The 25,355-nt window shown below is 43.6% G+C and overlaps 1 long non-coding RNA gene and 1 pseudogene across 2 annotated transcripts; one reads left to right on the forward strand and one right to left on the reverse strand.

Annotated features, from left to right (window-relative positions):
- Positions 1–2,977: 2,977 nt before the first annotated feature.
- On the reverse strand, positions 2,978–5,663 carry LOC113035431 (uncharacterized; annotated as a pseudogene). Its single transcript, XR_013900961.1, has 2 exons — positions 4,386–5,663; positions 2,978–4,354 (listed from the first exon to the last, which is right to left on the reverse strand). The product of XR_013900961.1 is annotated as an uncharacterized LOC113035431 (transcript).
- Positions 5,664–21,047: 15,384 nt separating this feature from the next.
- On the forward strand, positions 21,048–23,663 carry LOC145419693 (uncharacterized). The gene is made up of 2 exons (XR_013901011.1): positions 21,048–22,175; positions 22,894–23,663. It is a non-coding gene; the product is annotated as an uncharacterized LOC145419693 (long non-coding RNA).
- The last annotated feature ends 1,692 nt before the right edge of the window (positions 23,664–25,355 follow it).

Genomic DNA, 25,355 nt, shown 5'->3' on the forward strand with positions numbered 1-25,355 from the left:
GGAAGCACTGTACCTGGGTTTCGGGGGATTGACACAGAAAGTCCCATACACCTGAGCCCTTTTGTTCTCAGTCACTCTTGGTGGCGTCTCCCGCTGGGACTTGTTGTCCACATACAGCACAGATCTTCTTGTACACTATCCCAGCCGCTTGGCTGTGCCTCTCAGTGTCCCCTGCCTCAGTTTGCATCTCACATCCTGCTGCTATGTGTCAGATAGTCTATAGCGTACCTTTGTACAGTCTGCAACCTGCGTCCTGTGGGATGTGGTTTGCCTATGCCTCCATAGATCTGGTGCCTGTTCATGTGCTGCCATTATTAGAGCCTTTGTTCTAACCTTTTCTAGTCAATGATGGATTCATTCATCACTGCCACTTCCTCTATGTGTCAGGGGAACATACCCCTTTGGGATCTTAGTTATCCTTCATATCGTAGGGTTACTGCAAGGCAGACCAAGACAAGTGTTAGTGGAACAAACATGAAGCTCTCCTCCCAAACAAAACACCCTCTCTAATGACAACTGGCAGCCTTAAATACCTTCAGCTGTCACAGACATTGTTCCACTCACAGGTAAATTCTTAAATCCCAACCTTCCACCACAGTATACAACACAATTTGAATAAAGATATACATACATTTCATATTTCCATATTATTAAATATTTTACACTTTAATCAGACACCACACCCATTATTATAAAACCCCCAAAACCCAAGCACCAGAGATTCCCCACACTCTCTTAACCCATGGTGTCTGGACCCCCGGGGAAGAATTTGCCCAAACACCAGGAAAGAAAGGTGAGTAATCACATCTTACAATCATTTCTTTGCCCCCCCTTTAATTCTAGACTTCTACACACACACATGCATTAGTTCTCCTTACTGGTAAACCTTATTTACTCTCAATCACAACCTTTGCCTTTTTAAAGACAACCACCACAATCCTTGATAAGCAGCAGCTGTGCAGGACCTGAAACAAGGCTACCAACTGATTTTAAAATACCCAATAAATATTCAATAAATAATTAAACTCCTTGTGTGCAACTGTTCTTCCTGTACAAATCTATGCTTAAAGTGCGATGCTAAATAAAGTGCTAGATAAGGTGCTTCTAATAAAGTGAAAGGTGCTTCTAAGGTGCTGAACAGATTATAAATAAATAGTAGTAAGGGAGGCCTCTTCCTTACACTACCTTATGATAGAAAACATCTTGAGGCAGCTGATGTTGTGATTTGAAAGTATAGAAATACAACTGAATAAAGTTTAATAGAGTAATTTTTCTACCCCTTAAATCCAGATCACGTTCCAGGGCTGGGCTGGCCCTAGAGACCGGCCCACCAGGTTTACAGGAAAAACCATAAAGCCTTTGAATGAAAACAAACGCTGTTGTGACAGTGATGTACAGTCTTGTTGGTATTTATGTATGATTTCTATACAGTTCACACCAGATGGCCACTTAAGGACATCTCCTGGGTTCATTTTCATGTTTCCCTCTCACCACATATCCAAACCGACATCATGACCAGCAACTTTAGGGCTGTGGCTCCAGCAAACATCAGCTGATACTAGACAGTGATATTAAATCAATTCTAACAACAGCTTATTAAGCTTAAACGTGCTGCTGTGGTTTATCCGCTGGTTTCCTCTTTCTGACGCAAAGTGGGCAATAAACAAATGAGAGAGAAAAGCCGATCAGCTGATCATTAATCAGTTTCATGATGTATGAACAGGAGAGGGAGGGGAGGAGAAGAAGAGGCAGCAGCGCAGCAAAGACAGAATAAATCCAGCTTTGTGTCTTGGTTTCATTCTAGCTGAAGTACAGGACCAATCGCTTCCTCTTCACCTCAGTAATGATGTATTGTAATTGGTCCTGCCCAGAGCCCATCATGACCAATTGGCAAATCCACCACCTTTCATTGTTTATACCATTAAAGAAAACAAACAAACATAAAAAATCAGTCCAGCTGTGTTGCCTTCCCTCTCTTTGCAACCATTTGGTGACACTTATCCAATTCAAATGCCCTCCCGGATCCTCGATACAGATGGTGACATGATGGATCAGTCAGTCGAAATGTCGCTCAGTCCTGGCTTACAGCTTAATATCATCCATGTACAGGAGGTTTCTGATGGTATTCAAACAGTGCTGGTGTAAATGGGTGAATGTGGCATGTTGTGTAAAGCACTTTGAGTGAAAAAGCACTCTGTAAGAATCAATCCATGTCCTCTCCTGAATCGATATCTCTATCCATTCTTGAGTTGGCCTCCAGTGTTGTCTTCACAGTCCCATTGAGTGCTTGATGAATGCCATGAGTGCACTATTTGCCTTGTATTCCAATATCAGCGTGAGCCACTACTGGTCTTTCTTGTAGTCTGTCCAGTGTTCAGGTTGGTCTGCCTGGTGTGCTGCTCCATCAACCAGGAGCTGGTGCAGTGGCTCACAGGGTGTCATTATCAGGGCCCACAAATCAACACCCACAAGTCCTGCTAGCCTGCAGAATTCTCACAGCACAGGCTGAGGAGGGCAGCAGCTTTTACCTCCAGCACTTTGATCAGAAACCTCGATAAAATTTATATTCATCTGAAAGCCTGACCAGAAGGGTAACACACACCAAAATAAAGAATTTCATGCTTCAATAATGAATTGTGCAATAAAATATGCATTAGTGAATTTATTTAAAATAAATTTTTTAATTCTTTCATTTACATTACTTAAGTAATGTATTACTTAATAATGTATTTAAAATCACTAATTATAAATCAATATTTTGATGTAATTATTACTCCATTAATAAATGCTTCAAATGGTGCATGGATTTCACAAAAAACAGGATAAAGCTCTCAATAGTAACCTCACTTCAAAAACCATTTTCAGATCTATACTATAAAGACACATCTCACATCTCAGTGATGTATCCTAGGGTCATCAGGTGTTTCGGGTCTCACAACATCATACACCCTTGCCCAGGCGACCCAGCCGGGGGTGATCAGGCCCCGACTTGCGTACCAGTAGCTACCCACGGATCAGCCCTCTTGATCCACAACCACCTTGTGGCTTTCTCTGCCGCTTCACTCACAGCCTGGATGGCCCTCTTCTTGGCTGCCCCAGCCACGCCCAGCCGGCCTAGGACTTTGCAGAGTGATCGTCCTGCAAAGCCCCTACAACCCACTTCTATGGGCTCATAGAAAGTCTTCCAGCCCCTTCCCCTGCACTCCTGCACTAGTTCCTGGTACTTTCCTCATTTCCTTTCATTGGCCTCCTCAATCCGCTCTTCCCAGGGCACTGTGAGTTCCAGCATGATCAGCTGTTTTGATGCCTCAGAAATAATTATCATGTCTGGCCAGAGTGATGTTTTTGCAATGTTCTGAGTTAGTTGTTTACACAGGTCAGCCTGTAGCTGCCAATCAGAGGCTGTGTTGAGGAGGCCAGTTGTCAAATGTGGGCGCACCTGGGGTTTCTCTCCAGCTTTAATAAAAGAGATTGCCTTCCTCGGAGCATGATGATGCTTGCTGGTGCTGATTGCTGAGGCAATCTTTTCAGCAACTACTCTGAGCACCTGGTCGTGCCGCCAACGATGCCGACCATCGGCCAGGGCCCTTGGGCAGCTGCTAAGGAGGTGTTCTAGGTTGCCTCTTCTAGAGCACAGGGGACAGACAGGTGTCTCGCTCTTTCCCCACAGATGGAGGTTTGCTGGGCTTGGCAGAGTGTCGTATACTGCCTGCACTAGGAATCGGATCCGGTGGAAGTCTGCCTGCATGATGTTTGCCCAGGTGACCTTGCGCTGCAAGGTGCTCTCCCACCTTGTCCATGCTCCCTGCCGCTTAAGGCCTACAGCTCTACTTACTCACTCCTCCTCCACACCTGATCGGACCTCTTCCTAGAGTCGCTGGTGTGTCTCCTTTCCCTGTGCCCTGCTGACGTGGGCCTTTGAGACGTACCCCAAGCCTGCTCCCCCTGTTGCTAAGACCCTCACCAGTGTTTTCTGCCTTAGGCGTGACTCCGCCACCTCAACTGCCTTCTCAGCCTTCCACTTTCTTCCTGTCCTTACCTCAATACCTGCTGATGCCACCTTGCAGTCTTTAGAATCTCTGTACTGTAGGGCTTCTCGTGTGCGAGCCACCTTGAACTCTTCTGTGAGACCACTGAAGGGTAACTGCACGCTGTTGCTTGCCCCATACAAGGCAGCGCTGGTGAGACTGCGGGAAAGTCCCAGCCACTTACGAAGAAAGCCACTGATCTTTCTTTCAAGGGATTCCACAGTAGTTATTGGAACTGTATAGACAAGCGAGGGCCACAGGATTCGGGGCAGGATGGAATGCTGGTAGATCCAGGCTTTAAATCTTCCAGGCAGGCCGGACTTATCCACCTTAATGAGCCAGACTTAATGAGTCTAGGCAACCAGGAACTCCTGGGATCCCCCCCTTCTGAACTGATGGATCAATGTAATTGTTTCTAAGGAGAAACTCGGTCAATCTCCGGGAGACAACGCTAAAAAACACCTTCCCCTCCACGCTCAATAGCGAGATGCTCTGAAACTGGTTTATGTTTTTCGAATCCTCCTCTTTGGGAATCCAGACTCCCTCTGCGCACCTCCACTGATCAGCAACTCTCCCTCTCCGCCATATCACCTTTAAGATCTTCCACAGGTGGTGAAGCAGCTCTGGGCAGCACTTATAAACAAGGTAGGGTACGCCACTGGGACCTGGGGAGGATGCTGAGCGGGCTGCTTTGATGACCTCACACACCTCCTTCAAACTTGGCTCCGTCAACTTGAACTCTACTGATGGTGGGGCAGGGTTGATGAGAGCTTCGTTTGGTCCCAAGTCTTGTTCCCTCAGTGGGTCACTCATGGTCTCATGAAGGAAGTTATTCACCTCCTCTGCTGAGCACTCCAACTGCCCGCTTCGCTTAACCCCAAGCAATTGTTTGGAAAAGCGAAAGGGATCAGCAATAAAAGCTGCACGTTTCCTGGCTCTCTCTCTTCCTCGCCTCCTGTGCCATTCTGCTCTACGGAGGGTAATCAACTTCTTCCGCAAGATGTTATGCAGTTCCTCTAAAGCTTGCTTCTCCTCCACATCAGCATTCTTGAACTGCTTCTTAAGGCTCCTGAGCTCCTGGCGCAGTTGATGAATCTTCATGGCACTGCGGTTCATGGTGTAAGGGGTCTTGTTGTTACACTTCTCGATTAGGCCGAACCTTTCTGAGGCGTAGCTGACTATGATGGTGGTCATTGTTTTAAGCCTGCTGTCGGCATCTCTTTTGGCCACAGCTTGTATGATGTTGGAGACATCCTCATCAAACTTCTGCCACTCGCTCCGGCTGCTGGCTGGGGGCCACTTAATCTGCTGTTGTGGAACTACACTGCTTGGATTGGAAGAGTCCAGTGCATGGAGGGACTGGGCTCTGTGGGGTGCCTCCTGGCCGGGCTCCTCCTGCGTCTCACCAGGTTCAGGACCTGTGCGTTGCACCTCACTCTCCCGCTCCAAACATTTCATTCTAGCCTAATGGACCTTTAGGCCAAGCTGGTTCTTACACAGCTTGCCGCAGATACATGTCTTACTCGTAGTCCTTTCCATTGCGTTGGTCGTTAACCTTGAGTCCGTCCGATTGGAGACCTCATCCTCCCCCCCTCTCGGGATCTCCTGGGGGTATCTTTCTTTAGGGCTTTCCATAGCTTTTTGGGGTGCTTTCTCACGAAAACTGCAGACCGGGATGCTAGCCCACCCTACCCCTGGAGCCGTCTTTCGGAGCTGTCATCTGTCTCTCCAGTAGTCACCAAACTTTCTTGGTTGTCACCTAGACTCTTCCTAAGCGTCACTGGCTCAGCCAGAGTTTAACTATAAAGACACATCTCCTAGATGCACTGGTATGCATCTTCAGTGATGTATCCTATCAGATAAATCCATTTCAAAATACAATTTTACAAATTACAAATACATTTTTAATGTGATTAATCTGTCTTTTTTAGGGGCTATGTAGCTTAGTCTTTTGAGATGTTATAATTTAACCCATTACTTAAAAAGGCCTTTATTTGGCCCTGCTGTTATTATAAACCAACCTTCAGCTTTCCTTTTATATACAAAATCTTGAAGTTTCAGAATTGGTCACAGTATAGAAACAGCACTGGTGAAAATTACTAATATCCTCTTTATGGTCTCTGACCATGGACCTCTGTAGACTGCACTGCAGCATTGATGCCACTGACCACAATATTTTACTACAGATAGTACAACATACCATAGCTATTAAAGGAATTGTGCTTCATGTGTTGACTCATATCTAATAAACTTCATTCACCTCTTTTTCACTTTCCATACGTCAGTACACCACGGAGCACCATGTGTTACACCAGGTGGAAATGGGGAATCTCTTAACCCAGAGGAGTTAGTTGTGGAGGAGCTCACATGCTTCCCTTGGGCAATATTATTAGAAGTCACAGCATACATTTTCACAGATGCACACATATTATTTAAGCTATGGGCATGTCTTAAAGATATCAAGGCCTGGGTGAGCTTTAATATCTTGATTCTAAGTTCAGATAAAACTGAGGTCATTGTAAACCTTGAACCTAAAAAATTTCAAAACACAATATCTAACCAGACCCTTACACTGGATGGCATTACTTTGGCCTCCAGTAACACTGTGTGAAAGTGTAGTCATTTTTAGCCACCATATGTCCTTCACCTTGTGGCTCTAGGAAAAATCCACTGGGAGGTCCAGGGCTATGACACAACTCATATATTAAAAAAATATATAGGGGAGCTTACTTGCATTTAGGCAACATCTCTGAAATCAGAAATATCCTGTCTCAGAGTGACGCTGAAAAACTAGTTCATGCATTTATTACTTCCAGGCTGGACGACTGTAATTCATTATTATCAGGAAGTCCTAAAAACTCCCTGAAAAGCCTTCAGCTAATCCAAAATGCTGCAGCAAGAGTCCTGACAGGGACTAGAAAGAGAGAGCAGATTTCTCCTGTTTTGGCTTCCTGTTAAATCCAGAATTCAAAATCCTGCTCCACACACACATAGAATGGGAGGCAGAGCCTTCAGTTTTCAGGCCCCTCTTCTGTGGAACCAGCTTCCAGTTTGGATTCAGGAGACAGACACTATCTCTACTTTCAAGATTAGGCTCAAACTTTCCTTTTTGCTAAAGCATCAGAATCAGAATCAGAATCAGAATCAGAATACTTTATTGATCCCTGGGGGAAATTATTTTTAGGCGGATGCTGTCCAAGATAAAGACAATGTTGGATAACACCTCCCACCCACTCCATGACATGTTGGTCACAGGAGCTCGTTCAGTGAGAGACTGAGATTACCGAAAAGCACCACTGAACGGCACAGGAAATCATTCCTGCCTGTGGCCATCTCCCTGTACAACGCATCCACTTAACACACTGTTTGCTGCTACAACTACACATGTTTCTTTTCCAAATATTTATTTATAAGTGACTTATGTATGTATGTATGTATATATATGTATATATTGTACTATTCTTAGTTAGTGTATTGTCTGTCTTGTCTTAATGTTGGTTTAAAATGGAGCACTGTAACAAAAAATAATTTCCCCCAGGGATCAATAAAGTATTCTGATTCTGAAGCATATAGTTAGGGCTGGATCAGCTGCCAGGGGATTCCCATGATGCACTTGAGGTGTTTCTTCTTACCTCTTTTCATTCAGTTATTTATTCCTGGACAGCGTGTCTTTTGTCCTGCCTCCTTCACCCCCAGCGAGGTGAGACTGGCGTGTAACCCGGCGAACGCGGGTGAACCGCCAGGGGAACACAGCCTACCAAGCCACTCGAGCACAGCAGCTGGCTATCGCTGTGACAGAAAGCCGCTATATGCGGATGACGCTCCATACAAAAAAAAAAAAAAAAGGATGACGCTCCATACGGGAAGGCTGGAGATGTCAAGACACAACAGATACCCACCTGGCACTAGGCAGTGACACAGTGCCAGGGAGAGAGAGCCTTTTGCAGCAGCTCGGCCACTCAGTGGATGGCCGAGGTAGGACGAGACCCAGGGCCTGTCCCAGGAGCAGAGCAGCTGACCTGCACCATCCACGACACGGGAGGGGCTGGTGGCTCAGACCACTGAGGGCCCAAGTGAGCGTCATAAATATCAACCTCCTGACAATCAACCTCCACCAGCCCAGGCCTCACAGAGGCAGGGCCATGGGAGGGAATGCTGTCGGAGGGGCCCGGAATCAGGCGACCCAGAAATGGGTTCACTCGTCTGGGGCCCCACTCCAGTGATAGCCAGAGGGGATGGAAGCTTCTTCAACATCCACCTCACGATAATCAACCTCCACCAGCCCAGGCCTCACAGAGGCAGGGCCATGGGAGGGAATGCTGTCGGAGGGGCCCGGAATCAGGCGACCCAGAAATGGGTTCACTCGTCTGGGGCCCCACTCCAGTGATAGCCAGAGGGGATGGAAGCTTCTTCAACATCCACCTCACGATAATCAACCTCCACCAGCCCAGGCCTCACAGAGGCAGGGCCATGGGAGGGAATGCTGTCGGTGGGGCCCGAAATCAGGCGACCCAGAAATGGGTTCACTCGTCTGGGGCCCCACTCCAGTGATAGCCAGAGGGGATGGAAGCTTCTTCAACATCCACCTCACGATAATCAACCTCCACCAGCCCAGGCCTCACAGAGGCAGGGCCATGGGAGGGAATGCTGTCGGAGGGGCCCGAAATCAGGCGACCCAGAAATGGGTTCACTCGTCTGGGGCCCCACTCCAGTGATAGCCAGAGGGGATGGAAGCTTCTTCAACATCCACCTCACGATAATCAACCTCCACCAGCCCAGGCCTCACAGAGGCAGGGCCATGGGAGGGAATGCTGTCGGAGGGGCCCGGAATCAGGCGACCCAGAAATGGGTTCACTCGTCTGGGGCCCCACTCCAGTGATAGCCAGAGGGGATGGAAGCTTCTTCAACATCCACCTCACGATAATCAACCTCCACCAGCCCAGGCCTCACAGAGGCAGGGCCATGGGAGGGAATGCTGTCGGAGGGGCCCGGAATCAGGCGACCCAGAAATGGGTTCACTCGTCTGGGGCCCCACTCCAGTGATAGCCAGAGGGGATGGAAGCTTCTTCAACATCCACCTCACGATAATCAACCTCCACCAGCCCAGGCCTCGCAGAGGCAGGGCCATGGGAGGGAACGCTGCAGCCATCATCCTCATTTAGCCTGAGAGGCACAGGATTGGGGCAGGCTCTCCATGCCCAGTCGGCCTGCAGCTGTCGTGTCAAGCTCCACCCCATAGAGGGAGCGACAAAATGGCCACCAGCAGGGCATAAGTAACCCTCACGCCCTTGTTAGGGCATGCCACCCTGCCCAGGGAAGGCCCGAAGGGGAAACAAGGGACCGAGGGAGGGCTATCTGGGGAGGGGCCAAAGGTAACTACTCCCACCATGCACGGCAGCAACCAACTGCGGGCAGGGGACCATAAATGCTGGGAGGCAGGGCACTCAACTGCCTGCAACCAGGCCAACCAGGCAGCAGCGGCACCTTAGACAGGAGGCGTTGAGGCAGCGTGACAGCATCAACCTTGAGTTCCACTCTACTAGATGGCACCTCAGGAAGGGCTAATTCCCACACCCGGCATGCTCCAATCAAGAGCTGAAGGGACCCATCTCGCCCGACACTGTGCCTGGGGACCAGCAGGGCGCAGCCCAGGGACAGGTGGGCAACACCGGAGGAGAGGATGGAAGCTTCTTCAACATCCGTCACCTGATAGTCAACCTCCACCAGCCCAGGCCTCACAGAGGCGGAGCCATGGGAGGGACGCTGTGGGAGGGGCCAGCAGTGAATCAGCAACAGGTGTGGGAGGGAGGGGACCCAACCCATGGCCTGCCTAACTGGTGGCACAGCAGTGGCAGCCATGTTCCCCATAGTGGCCTGCTCTCTCATTTTTGGAGGCAGGAGAAGGGGGAGGGGCGGGCCATTTAATGATGTCAGAAGACCAAGCATGGTCTGCCTAGTTCGTGCTGGCAACAAAGCAGTGCATGCAAGCCTCAGTTTCTTTAGCCAGCACAGCATGCTCTAGGCTGCTTTTATGTAGTTAGTTATTTTCCCTTTTTCACCCAGGCACAGCAACACTGCTCATGCCTATCGTCAAAAGGCAAAAGTGCCATACACAGACATGTTTGGGACGTGTGGGCTGCCATACTTCTGCTACCGAGCAGTGTCGCTAGTGCCGGCGACACGCCAAACAGGCTAACTGGCTGGAATGCTACTCGCAGGCCGGCTAACAATTAGCCAGCACGAACCGTAGCCTAATTCCCCACTGTTCATTCCCCACAGTTTTAAGCAGGGCAACAGCGAACACTTGGAATGCTGAAGCCCCTCTGTGTTTACATACTTTGCAGCCGAGCTGCACAGTGCCCGGGCAACAGCGTATGCTTGAACGCTGAAGCTGTGTCCCTGCTGTGTTTGCTCACTGTAACCAAGCTACTCGCTAGCCAGCAGCCGCACAGCATGGTCCGACCGGCGCATAAGCCTATTTTTCAAGGCAATAAGCCGGGGAAGAGAGACCAACCAAGGGGAAGAAAAGGGCCAGCTAGGGGGAACCAAGCTAAGGAATACCAGGGCATACCGGAAATACCGGGGCTACCAGGGGAATACCGGGGGAGAGGCAGTGCCCACGGAGGATGCCGAAGCACGCTCCTAACGGACGCACATACATACAGCACTCTCAAGGCACTCACACACACACACACACACACACACACACACACACACACACACACACACACACACACACACACACACACACACAACACAAGTGGAGGTCAAACAATCACTGGTGTCATGTCTGCACAGCCGGGTGTGCCGGAGTGTCTTAAAGAAATATCCACAAGCCACGGACAAGGGGGCTCGTAACCCGTACATATGGAATATGTAACGGTGTGGAGAGATAGGCTGTGTCCCAATTCAGCGACCGCACGCTCCGGAGTACGCATTTTGAGACCTATTACGTCACAGCGACACAACGTCGGCTGTCCCAATTCGAAGTGTACTCCAAATGCGTACTCCAAATGTGCCGTCGGTTTCCCCAAATTTCAAGCGTGGTCCGGTGCACGCTTTGTGGTCCCATATATCCCACAATGCATAGCGCGACGCAGCCAGGTCAGTGCGTAATGATGGCATCAGCGGCGGAGGAGGTTGAAACGGCGGCAGAGGACAGCAACACCCTAAAATGTAAGATATGTGTGAAGGAGCGAAACAAATACCAAGATGTAAAAGTCAGTGGAAGTTGAACAGTAAATGTCAAGGTGAATCTTGTGACACCTGTCGGACCCACGTGACCGTAAATGCACAGTCCCACAAATCCGTGAATCATTTACCAGACAGAAGGCAGTGTGAATAGAAGTATCACCACTACACGTGTAATCAATTGTACTAATATGACCCTTCCTGGGCCACAAACAGAAATGTCAACATATACCAGGCAGGAATGTAGCTGTGTACACGCCAAATATCTGTGTCTGCAGCACATCATATATTTGCAAAGGTTATCACACCTGCCATGTCAGAACCCCCTGACCCCAACCTAGGGCCTGAAAAAGTAAATGTGTGGCCTTAGTCAGTGCTGCCCCTGTCCCACAAGAAATTTTTTGCCTGACATTGCAGTTTGCACGAGGCACGAGTGGCAAAAAAGGAGGAGGGATGGGAAGGATGAACTCATTGCTCTAATAAAAGAGGACATGGCACAGCAACGTCAAATGGAGGAACGGAGAGCCGAGAGGATGGACAGGCTGCTAGGTGTCCTTGAGAAGCCAGTGGAGCAGAAAAAGGATTGAGTCATGTTCACAGACAGCTAATGTACATAGTTGCACTTTATTTATGCTGGCACCCCAACATTTGTTTTGTACAAACAAGATGATTTCAGTTATGTAAATAAAACATTCAGAACATCCCAACTGTAACTGCATGTCTGTAACAAACTCCATAACGCAATTTTGGGGGGCCTGACCTATTCCACTTGCCAAACTGTGAAAATAACAACAGTGCAACGTAAAACACAACAGGATTGTTGGTAATGCACTGCCCATTGTGGTCCAGTATGCACAGGTATTATTAACCAGGCCCGACATTTTCCTGAGCAGGGAGTCTTGGGCAATGCTGCTGGATCCGCTGGACCAGGACCAGAGACATGAAGGAGGTGCCACAGGTGAGACCCCTGGTTTGCGTAGCCAGGTACTGAGGGGGGCATCCTACATAGGCATCCCCAGATGTTGCTCAGGCATGCTCATTCCCACTGTCCACCGCATCATCTTCCACTTGGGTCTGCAGAGCCGGTGAAACTGATGGCAACATAGTCAGCAGCATAGAGCAGCAGCTGACTTTTCTCATTAGAAATATCACCTGACAGTTGGTTACTGTCAGGCTGATGATGGAGAACTAACTCTTGCTCATCTCCCCCCCCCCCCCCCCCCCCCCCCCCCCCATATGTTCAGCTGGTACTACCACAAAGTTAGGCTATATTTAGCTTCTGTTCTGCTCTACCTTACATCTCCAGCAGTTGTTTCACCTGCCATTACTGGAAGTCCCTAAATGTAATTAACATGACATGTTTTGGTTCCTTTTAGTGTTTTGTTACATGTGTGCTCCTGAGGGCCTTGGTCTTACTGTGCAAAGTTTCCTGAAGTGACAAAATTGATTTAATGGAATTAGTGTCCGTCATCATTGAGCTTAAAGAATGGAAAACAATGCAGGTATATCTCCATCTCTTTTTATAGTGAAATCTAAACACTGAGTTCTTACAAACTGTGTGAAAGTCAAATCTATATATTGTATTGGAGAAAGGACAGGGCTTTGAACTGTCTGTGCTGAGGAAGTACTTCATCTTGAAAATGCCATCAGTCAGTAAACCTGTCAACATAATGGCTCATCAGTGGACAATTATTGTCTGCACATGGGAAACACTTTCCCTTTGAAGACAAGGGCATCGTGAGGTGTCAAGAATGAGCTCATCCTGTGATCGAGTGTAGGAATTTTCTCCTGTCAGTGAATGGTCCAGGAAAAAGTGACAACTCTGAAAGACCTTTGGCCTTTTACTCCTTCAAATGTTACAGATTTCCACCCTATAAATATAAATGTGGGGAAGTCTCATGCTTTTGCAGTAAGTTACTCTATAGGAGAAGACTGACTGTGCAGCTGTCAGCTGGGCCTGCTGGAATAACAGCAGAGAGCATTTGTGAGATAAACGAGGAGATGCTATCATCTCTCAGAATGGTAGAATACATATGAGGCCATTCTTGCTCTTTGTTGATTGGGACACATGTCCAAAGCAAGGATATAGTGTCATTAACATGGACATTTGTCCCTACCATCCATGGGGGATGCCCGTTTACATTAACCCATCCACCACACACAAAAATCAGTCCAATCTCCATTCTTTCTTTCCTGTCCTGTTTCTTACATCTTCCTCTTTCTCCATCACTGAGTAGTTGGGAGTAAAATATAAGCTGGCAGAAAATTAAAGACGCCTAAAATTCTACTTAAGTATTTGTACTTTGTTACTTCTCACCTCTGGAAATATGCGTGCACACACAAAATTGTTTGGTCCAAAGTATATTTAGGAAGTATATTTTGGTCAGTGGTGATAGGCATAAAGGATTTGCAGGAGGAGGACCCAAATGCAGGCTTTTGAGGCAACAGAATAAACTATTAACATGCCTTTATTTTACGATTTGGACTAAGTCAAAGTCCACAAATTAGAGGAAGTGAACACAGCTGAGGAAAATAATGTACAGGTGAAGAGAATCTGGGTAGCAAGACAAGAAGGAACTGAATAATCAATACAAAGCACAGGAGACAAAAGACTACCAAAATAAAGCAGGAAGTAACAAACAGGAAACAGATATGAGGACTTCACAAGAAACAGAAGGACACTGGGGAGGCTATACTAAACTGAAACACTACAAAAGTAACCCGAGCTAAAGTACAAAAAGCAAAACAATGACCTACAATATAAAACTCAAAGAAGCAAAAACTCTACAAGGCCTGAATTTTAAGATGCAGGTCAGACACCCAGCACCATGAAAATAACAGCGGCCCCTGCAAGCAGTTCAACCATAGATTGCAGGTTATTGTTGGGATTACATCGTGGTTTGAATTCAATACACCTGTTTGCCTGTCAGTGAAATATTACGTTATCTACTGTGATACTCTGTGCTTTCAAATGTGACACTGAAGGGCAGCGACCAAGTCTCATTATGTGACAAATAAGGAGAGAGTGGTCTCCAAAGACGACTAAACTGATCACTATTTTATAGTTTCATAATTCCCAGTCTATGATCATGTCCCCTGAAGCACCAGTGGTTGGCTAGCATGATGGTGTAGTTGTTAGAATTGTTGCCTCAAAGCCTAGCATGTGTTTAGGGCTGAAATTAGCATTCATGGGTAATGAAGCCATGGGTGTGATGTTGTTCAAAGACCTGAAATCAGCTAAATTTGAATTCACACTTACCTACTGAGCAATTTTGTCTTGATTAGACTTCCAGTCAAGGGAAAAGTGATGGTGCACTGTCAACATCAAAGCTAAAATTTTGTTTCATTTGGTTTAAAAGTTACATTTAAGGGGACACCTACATAACACCTACGATTAAGATCCCTGACTTTGGACCTGGCAGACTTGGGTCTGCTTTATATGATAAGTATTTTTCTTATAACATAGTTTCCTGGTTGTTTTCTTTATATTTATATTCTGTGGTTTTAGTTTCTCATCTAATTCTGTTCATGGTAACGGTCGGATGTATATTTAATTCCTTAAGTTCTTGTATATTCCTGCATCCTTGTTCATTTTCATCTCTGTGGTACGTTACTTCCCATTTCATTCGTGGCAGTCTTTGTTTCTTGTGCTTGATGTTTAGTTTTAATTCCTTTCAAGTCCTTGTGCCATGTTTTCCGACTCTTTCCTCGTGTTTTTAGACTTTGTTTATTTTTGCCTGACAGGATTCTGATGTCTCCTGCATTTCAGTCCACCCTGCAGCCTACAGCCGATCTATGACACGTACATGTTGCAAACACTTGAACTTTTGTTTTTATTTGCGAAATGGTTGTTATCAGACAGTGACACAACTCTGAGCATAGGAGAACATAGCTTTCCAGATGGCAATATAAAAAAGCACATTTATGGGTTCATATATGTGCAGTTGTGTAGTGATTAGCAACACTGCCTCACAGCAGGACAGATCGGAGTTTGAATCGATTGTTTTATGAGGTGTTTGCAGAGGTGCAATCCCAATCTCAACATTTTTAGACATCTGGCAAAGTCTTCTTTCACTTCTCTTCAGGGTTTTTAAGCATGTTTTTACTGAGTGGGTTCTCTCTCTCTTTTCTTTCTATTATCAGAATATATTTAAAGAGGGTAAAAATGCTCAAAGGTCTTAGAAATAAAAATGATCTAACTCGTGGTGTGTTTAACGATCAGTTTGAGACGGAGATGCTATCAGGTAAGGAGCAATATTTAAAGACAGAAATACATACACTATTAAAGCCTTGAATTTCACTTAGCAAAATATGAGTTCAGTTTGAATCAACTGAATTATTTCTAGTTTCACAGCCAATTTAAATCAGTATTTCTGAGCGCTGAGCAGCACTTGGCATTTTAGATGACTCACATCTACCAATTCAGTTTTGTTTTCACAGAGGAGTAGGAACATTAAAACTAATCTGAGAGTCAGACTAAGAATGTGAGACAGTGCAGTGCAGAGACAGACATAGAAAGAGGTCAGGGGTCCTTTTGTTTTCTGTTCCAGTACGGGGAAAAACAGGCACTCCAAGACCTCAAACTATGCAGCGCCAGCTCCCACTCACCCGCTCTTATCCACAGGATCAAAAGTGGCAGAGTCACCACTGTGACAACACCCTCATCTCCTCCATTCGAGACCCAGGAATGGCACCAATGCTGTCACTTGAGCCTCTCTGCTCAGCAGCATATTTCAGAAGGGCATCATCATCCCTTATCAAAAATATCTGCGCAGAATGGTCCATCTGGAATAACTCAGCCTGGGATTTCTTTACAGCTTTTCCATTGGGACAAGTCCAGTATTCCACAGGACAATCTACATTTTAAGTGGCGCGATTAAGAAAGTATGAGTCATTTTGTTATGTGTAGTAAGTAATATCAAGATACAGACCTGAAAACACTGGATGTGCTGTGTGGAGGTCAGAGATGGCATCATGTGCTGGTGTGAAAAAGTGCCCCACTTCCTGATTTTGTCACACTTAAATGTTTCAGATCAAACAAATTAAAATGTTAGACAAAGATAAGATGAGGTTGTATGTGAGTTTCACCTTGCATCCTTCCCTCACTGTGCTCACCCCACAGCACACTCTGATGGACATCTCCCCCAGGACTCACTGGCTCCCCGTTACATCACTTCCTGTGTGTTCCCCTCGTGTAACATTCTCCGTCCCCTGCCTTCAAAGTTTCTCAGGACTCTGTGAATGTTATCATGCTGAGCTCTGAGTTCTGTTTTGTAAATAATGTTTATATAATGCATGTTTAAGAGTGGTTGCACAATAGCATGTTTAAAGAAAGTGAGAACTGCACGTGAACTAAGAGATGTGTTGACCACAGTTAAAATACGACAGCCAACAGTGATAAAAACAGGATTAAATAAGATAAATAGGGGAACATAATAATTACACTCATCACAAAGAGCAGGACATAAAGGGGATATTAAGAGGTCAATAACAACAGGTTCTCTGCATAAGGTTACAAGTTTTTTCAATAAGATCTCACACATTATATTGCTTAATGTAACTACAGATATTGATCTGTAGTCAGAAGATCAATAAGAGAAATAAAAACCATACAAGGAACTTGAGACCTGGGTGGTGATACAAAAACTCAGGATTTGTCTTCTTTACAGCTCTTTGATACTAAACATTATGTTCAAAGAATTTCAGGAAACTCCGGAGAGGATCTTGGAGTGCCTCTTCTTTTCATTTTCACTGCGCTTGTCTGCAGATACGTCAGAGAATGAATATTCTCGTTCAGCCGAGGCTCACAATGTGCCCTCTTTCTCAAAGAGGAGCAAGAGCAATTCAATCAACTATCTCCCAGGAAGTATGGTCAAAAACTCCTCTACACTGTATTCATAGCTCAATTTCAATTCAGGTCAATTCAGTTTTATTTATACAGCACAAAATCACAACAACAGTCACCTCAAGGTGCTTTATACTGCAGAGTAGACCCTACAATAATGTATGCAGAGAAACACCCAAGAATCATATGAACGAGCACTTTGGCGACAGTGGGAAGGAAGAACTCCCTTTTAACAGGAAGAAACCTGGAAGGATCACCCGATCCAGCCCTAACTATATGCTTTAGCAAAAAGGAAAGTTTGAAGCCTAATCTTGAAAGTAGAGATAGTGTCTGTCTCCTGAATCCAAACTGGAAGCTGGTTCCACAGAAGAGGGGCCTGAAAACTGAAGGCTCTGCCTCCCATTCTACTTTTAAATACTCTAGGAACAACAAGTAGGCCTGCAGAGCGAGAGCGAAGTGCTCTAATAGGGTGATATGGTACTACAAGGTCATTAAGATAAGATGGGGCCTGATTATTTAAGACCTTGTATGTGAGGAGCAGGATTTTGAATTCTGGATTTAACAGGAAGCCAATGAAGGGAAGCCAAAACAGGAGAAATAGATAAATTCCATCAGCAGTGCTCGGTAACCATTCTGTGTTGATGTAAACACACAGTCCACCGACATGTGCTTTTCCGAATATGCCTTCTATCCACTGAGTAAATGTGAGCAGTGAACGACTCTACTTCATGGATTTTGATTTTGACCCAGATGTAATCAGCGTATTTGCACCAGTGACTGTAGCTTTAAAGAGCCAAGTGTTCTTCAGTTGCCCAAAGGATAAGAGTTTGTTGTTTCTGGATGACAGGTTTGAGGGAACAATGAGGTGCTAATTTGTTTGTTTTCACCCACATATAGGAAACACATCATTGGATTAAAAAGGAGCTTAAATTTCAGGGATGTGTTTTTGTAGTAACCCACAGGAACTTTTTATGTTATTTGAATTTCTTTTCAAAAATGGGGAATAACATCAATTTGTGTTCATCATGAAAAACATAAATGTTAAAGTTTCATACTTCAAAGTTTTACTAGTTGAAATGTTAACTAAGCATCTCTAATCAGTTCATATTGTTGGAACTGTGTTTATTCTGACAGAGTTCTGATGACGTGTCAAAGCCGGGTCTGTGTTGTGCAACATGTCTGCTGGAGGGGATCTCGTTTTAGTCATAATTTAAGAGATTTAATATGAAGTGTTTTTAACCTTTACACCAGTCATCTGTTTTAGAACATGTATCGAGGAATAACTTATTTGCATCGGAGTGTGTTCGATGCAATAGTTGACCAGAATAAAATACACAGAAGGCTGGCATCTAAGTTCTGTAGTGTTTATCAAGAGTCATGTTTTCTCTTCCTCAAACACAAATAAAATGCAGGTTAATATCTAACAGTGTTTGTTTATCGATAAATAATCCTGAACTTTTACATTTACTAGTTTACAAGAAACTGTTCAAGGGTGTGCAGCAGCTGTACAGCATGTTTAGTCATATTGAAAACACTGGTAACAAGAATTCATGAACGAATGTATAAATCAGCAGTTTAATCTGAAAACAGAAATCAAACAGGATCAAATGCATTTCTTTCTATTCTTTTATTTTCTAAACATTTTGAGTATTTAAATATTTACAAAGTTTTCATTTCACCTAATAAACAGGTTTAAAATGTTTTCTTTAGCTGGAAAAAAAACGCCTGTTGTTTGCATAAATATGTCAGTCAAAACATTAAAAAAGAAAAACAATACTACTTTTATAAAGCTATCTGTAGTAAAAAAAATTAATAATTAACATCCCCAAATCAACCAGTTTTTAACATCAGATAAAAACAATGAATTCTTTCTTTGTTTAAAACTAAAGAATAAAAATAAGCCGTGTCTGTCCCAGAAACTGGATTGTAGTGCTGTCACTGCAACTAAAGATCTCAGCTAAGGATGGAAAGGTAACAGTGCAGGAACCGTAGTCACGGGTGGGCGTGGGGCAGTTCATGTCAAGGACCTGGTTCAACTTTGATCGTTCACTTGAGAACATTGATTTGGTTAAACATATTCATTTGCTACAATCTTGAACACAAAATCAAAACAAATAATAAAAATCATTTTTGTTAGCAAAATTTCCCAAAGCAGGTTTATAAGTCATTCTGTATTATAGGAAAAGATATTCATTGGGTTCATCTGCTGTGCTTGGTTGAAGTAAGAGGTTCTCTGACATGATAAGGCAACACAAGGTGAGAATGGGTTCATCACAGGTATAAGGTCCTCTCTGCTGGCATCCACTGCCTCCCGAGGAACTGTTTCAGAGGATCCTGTCCTCCAAAACCATGAGGGATGGTGTACGTGGGAATCACGCATCCACTTGGAGCAACTGCATCTCTGCTTCTGCGTATTCTGTTGGTGTTCCACAAATGTGCAGCTTGCTGCAGCTCTTCCTGTAAATGTTAACAGTTATAAAAATCTCACATCAGTAAAAGAACAGATTTCTTTTGGTTCAACGTGTTACCCACGTGAGGAAGGAGTGAGAGGAAGGACGCTAGCATCAACTAGCTAGCCGGTCGTCACGGCAAAGCTACAAGAGCGTCTCTCAGCATGGGCCCGAAAAAAGTTCTGTCAGCCGAGGAAGGAGACGATATTAAGAAGTCGCTGGAGTTTATGACAGAGGAGATTTCTACTGTCAAACTGCAGCAGAAAGCCATCCTGGTCCTGGTCGAGGAAGTTAAGGCTCTCCGCATCCAGAACGCCGAGAAGGATCGGCGGCTGGCGTACCTGGAGAACAGAGTGGCGGATTTGGAGCAGGACACCCGGATGAACGATGTTATCATCATGGGGCTTCGCATCAAACCCCGGTCATACGCCCGGGCGGTCGCCACTGACAATGTAGGAGGGCCAGGAGAGGAAGATGTCAACTCCACGGAGCATCAAGTGGTTACCTTTCTACGGTCCAAAGGTGTGGAAGTGGATTATAACAACATTGAGGCTTGCCACCCTCTACCCCGAAAAAATGACAGTAACAAACCAGCCATCATTGTGAGATTTGCAAACAGAAAACAGAAAACAGCACTGTTAAAACAAGGAAGGAAACTGAAAGGATCCGATGTCTTCATGAACGAACATCTGATAAAAAGAAATGCGGACATTGCCAGGAAAGCACGTTACTTGAAGAAACAGGGAAAAATTCAAAATACATGGACCACCAACTGCAAAGTATTCATTAAACTCAATGGAACACCGGAACAAGCCAAAGTGTTGGTCATCAGAAATATGGAAGAGCTGGACAAATACTGAGGTCAACTTACTCTGGAGGTATGAATACACATGTGACGTGACACACAACACAACACATGGCACAGTCCAAAAGAACTTCATCTGCATCCGGCAACAATATCAACATGACTCATTGGAATTCTCTTTATGATAATCTGGAACTGAGAACATTTCGATACACAGACCATAATGTTCTAGACTTAGAAAAGGATATAGACCCGGAAAATAATTTCTTCTACAACATCAGCTGTAACTGCTGCTACTTCACTGATGAACAGTTTAAGCACACCATCAACACGGAAAATAAATGATCAATAATCCATTTTAATAGCAGAAGTCTGTATGCCAACTTCAACAATATAAAGGAATATCTAAATGAGTTGACAAATCCATTTGGAATTATTGCCATTTCTGAAACATGGATCAATGCGGAGAAAGGAATGGACTTTGGACTGGAGGGATATGAAGTGAATTTTGTAAATAGAAGGAACAAGAGTGGAGGGGGAGTAGCTGTGTATGTGGATAAAAACCTAAACTACAAGGTGGTAGAAAGTATGACAACTGTAACTGATAATTTACTAGAATGTATAACAATTGAAATTTATAAGGAAAAAGAGAAAAATGTAATAATTAGCTGTATATATAGAACACCTGGCTCTAGTATTCAAGTATTTAATGACTTCATACAGGAAATATTCTCTAAAACAAATCAAAAAGTTATGTTTATCTGTGGTGATTTTAATATTGACCTGTTGAATCCAAAAAAGCATAAAATGACCGACGAATTCCTAAACACTATGTACAGTTTGAGTTTACATCCTAAAATAACCAGGCCTAGCAGAATTACACCACATTGTGCCACCTTACTTGACAATATTTTCACTAACAATATGGAAAACAACATTGTGAGCGGAATATTAATTAATGACATCAGTGATCACCTACCAGTTTTTGCAGTTTATGACACTAATTATAAGAAAAATCAGCATGAAGAACAACTGAGATACAGACGTGTAAGGACAGAAGAAACTATGACTGCATTTAAGAACGATCTATTAAATCAGGACTGGGACAATGTGTACAAAGAAGCTGATATTGATATTGCATATGGCATATTTTTAAGAATATTCATGGAGTTGTACGATAAAAACTGTCCAACAATAAAATACAACAGAAAGCACAAATATTCAGATAGACCATGGCTCACTAAGGGTTTACAAAATGCATGTAAAAAGAAAAATACACTCTATAGGGAATACCTAAAACAAAGAACAAAAGATGCTGAAAATAAATATAAAAAATACAAAAATAAGTTGACCAATATTATACGTGTATGTAGAAAGGAGTATTATAGTAAAATATTGAACAACAATAAACATAATATGAAAGGAATATGGGATGTTTTAAACGGTATCATTAAAAATAATTCTGGACAACAAAGTTATCCTCAATACTTTATCGATAATGGCAATATTATGGAAAACACTGCTGATAAGGTCAACAGCTTTAATCATTATTTTGTAAATATTGGACCAAAACTGGCAGAACAAATTCCTGAGTCACTGCCATCAGTAGACTGTAGTGAAAACCTGATTGATAGGAACCCTAACTCAATGTTCCTCACATCAGTGGAGGAAAAAGAAATAATTGACATTGTACACATGTGTAAATATAAAACATCCACTGATTGTAATGATATTGACATGAAAATCGTCAAGAAGGTCATTGAAGGAATTGTAGGACCTCTAACATATATTTGCAACTTATCATTTCAGACGGGAAAAGTGCCAAACAAAATGAAAATAGCTAAAGTTGTGCCGCTGTATAAGATAAGATAAGATAAGATAAGATAAGATAACCTTTATTAGTCCCACACGTGGGAAATTTGTTTTGTCACAGCAGGAAGTGGACAGTGCAAAAGTTATGACGCAAAAATTAGAATACAATAAGAATAAATACAGTACACAGCTGTACAGAATAGAATAAAATAATATACTATATACAGTAGAATAAAATAGAATAAAAATATACAATAAGATAAAAATAGAATACGAATGCTATATACAACTGAGTAAAAATACAACGATGACAGAAAGGATTATTGCACTTAGTATTATTGCATATGTGTGGATGTGTGTGTTTGTTCAGTTAAAGTCTTTATTATGGAGTCTGACAGCAGTGGGGAGGAAAGACCTGTGAAATCTCTCCGTCCCACACCGTGGGTGCCGCAGTCTCCCACTGAAGGAGCTGCTCAGTGCTGTCACAGTCTGCTGCATGGGGTGGGAGATGTTGTCCATCAGGGATGACAGCTTAGCCGCCGTTCTCCTGTCACTCACCACCTCCACTGGGTCCAGAGGGCATCCTAGAACAGAGCTGGCCCTTCGGATCACCCTGTTCAGTCTCTTCCTGTCCCCAGCAGAGATGCTGCCGCCCCAGCAGACCACGCCATAAAAGATAGCAGAAGCCACAACAGAGTCATAGAAGGTCTTCAGGAGTGGGCCCTCCACTCCAAACAACCTGAGTCTCCGCAGCAGGTACAGGTATAAAACCGGGGATAGACGCCACTTCACAAATTACAGGCCTGTTTCTTTACTACCACAATTCTCCAAAATCCTAGAAAACCTGTTTAATAAACGATTAGACAAATTCTTAGATAAATATAAATTACTCTCTGACAGTCAATATGGATTCAGATAAAAAAGATCAACATCTCTGGCATTAATCGAATCAGTTGAGGAGATTACGAATGCTATAGATCAGAAACAGTATGCAGCTGGAGTATTTCTGGATCTCAAGAAAGCATTCGACACAATCAATCATGACATATTAATTAATAAACTGGAACGGTATGGGATCAGGGGGGTTGTACTGCACTGCGTGAAAAATTATTTAAGTGACCGGAAACAATTTGTGAAGCTGGGTGTCCATTCCTCATCATGCTTGGACATTGCTTGTGGTGTTCCACAAGGCTCTGTACTGGGTCCAAAATTATTTATTATTTATATAAATGATATTTGTAAGGCATCTGATATATTAAAATTAGTATTATTTGCAGATGACACAAATATTTTTTGTTCTGGGGGGAATCTAAAGGAGCTGCTGGATACAATTACTTCAGAAATGTGCAAAATTAAAAAATGGTTTAACAGGAACAAACTATCGCTAAATCTAAGTAAAACTAAAATTATCTTATTTGGGAATTCCCTTAGAAATGCACAAGTGCAGATTCATGTAGATGGTGTGGAAATTGAAAGAGTACTTGAACATAAGTTTCTTGGTGTGATTATAGATGATAAATTAAACTGGAAGTCTCATATAAATCATATACATAACAAAATTTCAAGAAGTGTCTCAATCTTGAGTAAAGTAAAACACATTCTGGACCACAAATCACTCCACATTCTCTATTGTTCCCTGATTGCACCGTATTTGAATTACTGTGCAGAGGTTTGGGGCAATACTTACAAATGTTCGCTATCATCAATCTTTATATTACAAAAAAGGGCCATAAGGATAATCCATAAAACTGGTTACAGAGATCATACAAATCCACTATTCTTAAAATCAAAAATTCTAAAATTCACAGATCTGGTTCATTTTCTCACAGCACAAATTATATATAAAGCAATAAATAACCTGCTTCCTGACAATATTCTAAAAATGTTTTATAAAAGGGAACGGGGATACAATTTGAGGGGGGAATTAAATTTAAAACATCCTCGTATCCGTACAACATTAAAAAGTTTTTGCATCTCTGTGTGTGGAGTGAAGCTGTGGAACAGACTAAGTAAAGATATGAAGCAATGTCCAAGCATGGCGCAGTTTAAAAAGCGGTTTAAGGATATGGTTTTTACAGGGTACAGGGAAAAGGTAGGGTGTTCTTGTCTAATATTTTCATGTGTGTGCGCATGCACGGGTTTGTTGGTACGGGTATATATATATATATATATATATATATATATATATATATATATATATATATATATATATATATATATATGCTGTCCAAGATAAAGACAATGTTGGATAACACCTCCCACCCACTCCATGACATGTTGGTCAGTCACAGGAGCTCGTTCAGTGAGAGACTGAGATTACCGAAAAGCACCACTGAACGACACAGGAAATCATTCCTGCCTGTGGCCATCTCCCTGTACAACGCATCCACTTAACACACTGTTTGCTGCTACAGCTACACATGTTTCTTTTCCAAATATTTATTTATAAGTGACTTATGTATGTATATATATGTATATATTGTACTATTCTTAGTTAGCGTATTGTCTGTCTTGTCTTAATGTTGGTTTAAAATGGAGCACTGTAACAAAAAATAATTTCCCCCAGGGATCAATAAAGTATTCTGATTCTGATTCTGATTCTGATTCTGATATATATATATATATATATATATATTCCAATATAATAATAATATTAATAAAACAAACAGCATGATTTTCAGATGACACCAGAATGATCAAGGATGGGATTTTCTCTTTTCTTACTTTTTTTTTTTTTTGCCAAGAGTGAACGAGACATCGATTCACTGATCCACACTACCAGGCTATACAGCAATGACATTGGAATGTCGTTCGGACTGGAGAAGTGTAGTCGGATGGTAACAAAGAGAGGGAAGGTAGTCAGAACTGAGGGGATTGAACTACCAGAAGGCAACATTGCAGACATAGAGGACAGTTACAAGTACTTGGGGATCCCGCAGGCGAATGGGAACCATGAAGAGGCCGCTAGAAAAGCTGCAACCACCAAGTACCTGCAGAGGGTCAGGCAAGTCCTGAGGAGTCAGCTGAATGGTAAGAACAAGATCCGGGCCATCAACCCGTGATCAGGTACCCTGCTGGGGTAATAGGCTGGCCAAAGGAGGAGATAGAAGCCACTGACATAAAGACAAGAAAGCTCCTTACCATGCATGGAGGGTTTCACCCCAAGTCCAGCACCCTGAGGCTGTACGCTAAGCGGAAGGAAGGGGGCCGGGGACTGGTGAGTG

The sequence above is a fragment of the Astatotilapia calliptera genome, chromosome 13 (genome assembly GCF_964374335.1).
Source record: "Astatotilapia calliptera chromosome 13, fAstCal68.1, whole genome shotgun sequence".
In the NCBI taxonomy this organism is placed as follows: Eukaryota; Metazoa; Chordata; class Actinopteri; order Cichliformes; family Cichlidae; genus Astatotilapia; species Astatotilapia calliptera.